This window comes from Etheostoma cragini, chromosome 5 (genome assembly GCF_013103735.1).
Source record: "Etheostoma cragini isolate CJK2018 chromosome 5, CSU_Ecrag_1.0, whole genome shotgun sequence".
Taxonomy (NCBI): Eukaryota; Metazoa; Chordata; class Actinopteri; order Perciformes; family Percidae; genus Etheostoma; species Etheostoma cragini.
Window position 1 is genome coordinate 30362177 of NC_048411.1, and position 2682 is coordinate 30364858.

Here is a 2682-nt window from a genome sequence, read left to right on the forward strand (position 1 = left end):
CCCATCCTCGCCGCCCCCACCATCACAGGGCGACAGTAGAGGTCGTTAGTGGAAGAGGGATGATGCCAAACTTGACTGGAGTCGAGCCTTATCTCTATTCTTTACACTCTCGCTTTTGTTTCAAGGGCTTTGTTTACACACGCCCCATTAATCACCTTCTGCCTTCCCACAATCCCACAGCATTTAAAGTGGGTGCTCGTCTGGGGGACACAGTGCAGCACAGGTGCCGGTGTAAATCTCGCTTTCTTCTTCTGGTGAGAAGGAAATGAAGATTTCCCAGACCTTTGGTCACCTTCTCCTCTCAGGTCCCCCCTGTTATCTCTTCTTTTCTCTGCCCTTGGCCTGGATCACTATCTCGACGTATCGCTCCAACTCGGCCCCAGAGCTGGTCTGATTACCAAAAACATTCACACGCCACCTCACCCTAGCGTGAGCCTGCCTGGCCCACCTGCACCACCCTAATCCAGTCCTAGTCAACATCAACAGACGTGCATTTCCAGGAGAAAGACGGACACCCGGCGTGTGAGCTCGGGCTTTGGCCCTCTGCGTGTCGCCGCTCTCAAAATCCCTTCGCTTCGGGAAACTTCGAGCTAGACGCTTAATATAGCTTGGAAGAAAAAGCTGGATGGTACAACATGACAGGCCTGCTTGGTTCTTTTGGGGAATGATTGTGAAGATTTACAGAGAATATATTGAGGGCATTTGCACTCTAACTGGGACGTTCTGGGAGCGATTGGCGGGATTGCTGTGAGAGATGATGAGGTGTAACCATGTATCAGGCAATGAAAACTAGCTCACGTTGCTGTGTTGTAACAGTTAACTTCAGTTAATTTTGTATGTTGTGTTTATTTTGCAGAGCCACCGTCGCTGCGTCTGCAGCTCAGCGCCGCTCAAAACGACTGTGATTGGTTTAAAGAAATGCAAACAACAAAGAGCAGTTTGTTTTTATTCCTCCCATCCAAGAATGCATCCATGATGTAGCCAGAGCGCTCTGGAGGTCTGGCCAAACGAGACTAATCCGGTCAGTAAAGTGTGAGTGTGAGAGTATATGCAGACAGGATGTTGTTGATCAAACATTAATCACACCACAGGAAGCCACGAAGCAGAAAGGAAGACGGAGAACAGAGGAGAAACCGCCCGCCAACGGCTCCAAGGACTGCAGGATCACCTCTAGAAGGACACCTCTGTGTCGTGCCGTAAACCCCAAAAAAGTATGCAGACAGGCCTCCATCTGCCTCACTAGGATGGAGGCATGGATGTAATGTAAGAACCGGATACAGCGTTGGAGGCGGAGCCCTGGTCATGATGAATGAGTTGCCCAGTGGCACATGAAGCCATCATAGAGCCATACATTACCAGGATGAGATATCTGATTAACACACTGCTAGCAGCTAGCGAAAAAGCTGTCACTCGGAACTAGGGTGATGAATCACAAACAATGAAGCCCGTGGATAACAATTGGGAAAGAACTCTTTTCAGTGGAAAGATTTGACACACAAACTGAGGCTACGAAAAGCACAACAGGATAGAAAATGGAGACGTAGACTCTATACAAGAACTCCAAAAGAAGACACTGGACTCGAGCGTTAGTTAATAGAAACATTACTCTCCCAGACTGATCTCATGAGACGGCGTATGTGTGACACGCCACTTCATCTGCCATGGTTGGCGTCTTATCAAGACGCATATCAACGCCGTTTGGCCTCCATTGACTTACATTACCTTGCGGTAGCGTGTGAATTTACGTCGTAGTGAGTAGTAGAAAAGGTAAAAAATCTGCGTAAGTAGGTCAGACGTGTAAAAAACAGGACTTACAGGAGACCAGGGATCGTGTGTCACGTTTCCTAAACCCAACCGTTGCTTTCTTTTTGGCAAGTGGTGATAACTGTGGTTAAGTGTGATAAGGGGTGTGTACGCCCGCTGTATGCAGCATAGACGTAAACACGCTACCATTGTCTTTTTTAATACTACGTCATCTTACAGCGCCGCGGTGCAGCTGCTGCTCTGCCCGGTACGTTAATTACAGACGCTGTGGGGGGATTTGTGCATCAGTACCTGACGCAGGTGTCAATCGAAAACAGCTCGGGGGATCATGTGACGGCCATGGAAGTTGCAATTCCAACCGGCCTGTTCAATTTGCTCCCAAGCTTGGCGTACGTCCTGGGGGCCTGGGTGCAGGGCCACATAGTCATCCATGTTCCAAAGTGTCCACATGTTTAAATCTTGTTCTATCAGGTTTATGGCAACATGAGATACTCAGCCCCCTGCAATCATTGCTGCAAAGGCTTCGGCACTCAGGAGGCAATGTTACGCCATCAATGAGGAAGGTAGATCACGTGAAAACGTGTGATTTCACTTTCTGTGCTTCTCTGCAGACACCTGAATATTGGTCTAAGAGAGTGCATGGTATGTGCAGTCCATGTATAGGAGCTGGCTAGGAGGGCTTTAATGCACGGCCCTGTTTAATTGCATAGTCGATGCATTTATCATTCCGAATGCAGAGCCCGGCTAAAATGAATTGAATTATCTGGTGGGGAGAACAAAGAGATGTACATTGAGTTTGTGGGCAATTTATTGTTGCCGAGTGAAGCGAGAGGGAGGCAGGGAGAATTAGAGGCAGAGAGGGAAGACAGAGAGACCTGGAGGAGGACAGGAGAGGGGGAGAAAGAGAGAGGGGGGGGG

The 2682-nt window shown here is 48.8% G+C and overlaps 1 long non-coding RNA gene across 1 annotated transcript in view; it reads left to right on the forward strand.

Moving 5' to 3' along the window:
* The window catches only part of LOC117944282, an 8166-nt gene that overhangs the window by 965 nt on the left and 4519 nt on the right, over positions 1–2682 (forward strand). The window lies entirely within an intron of this gene.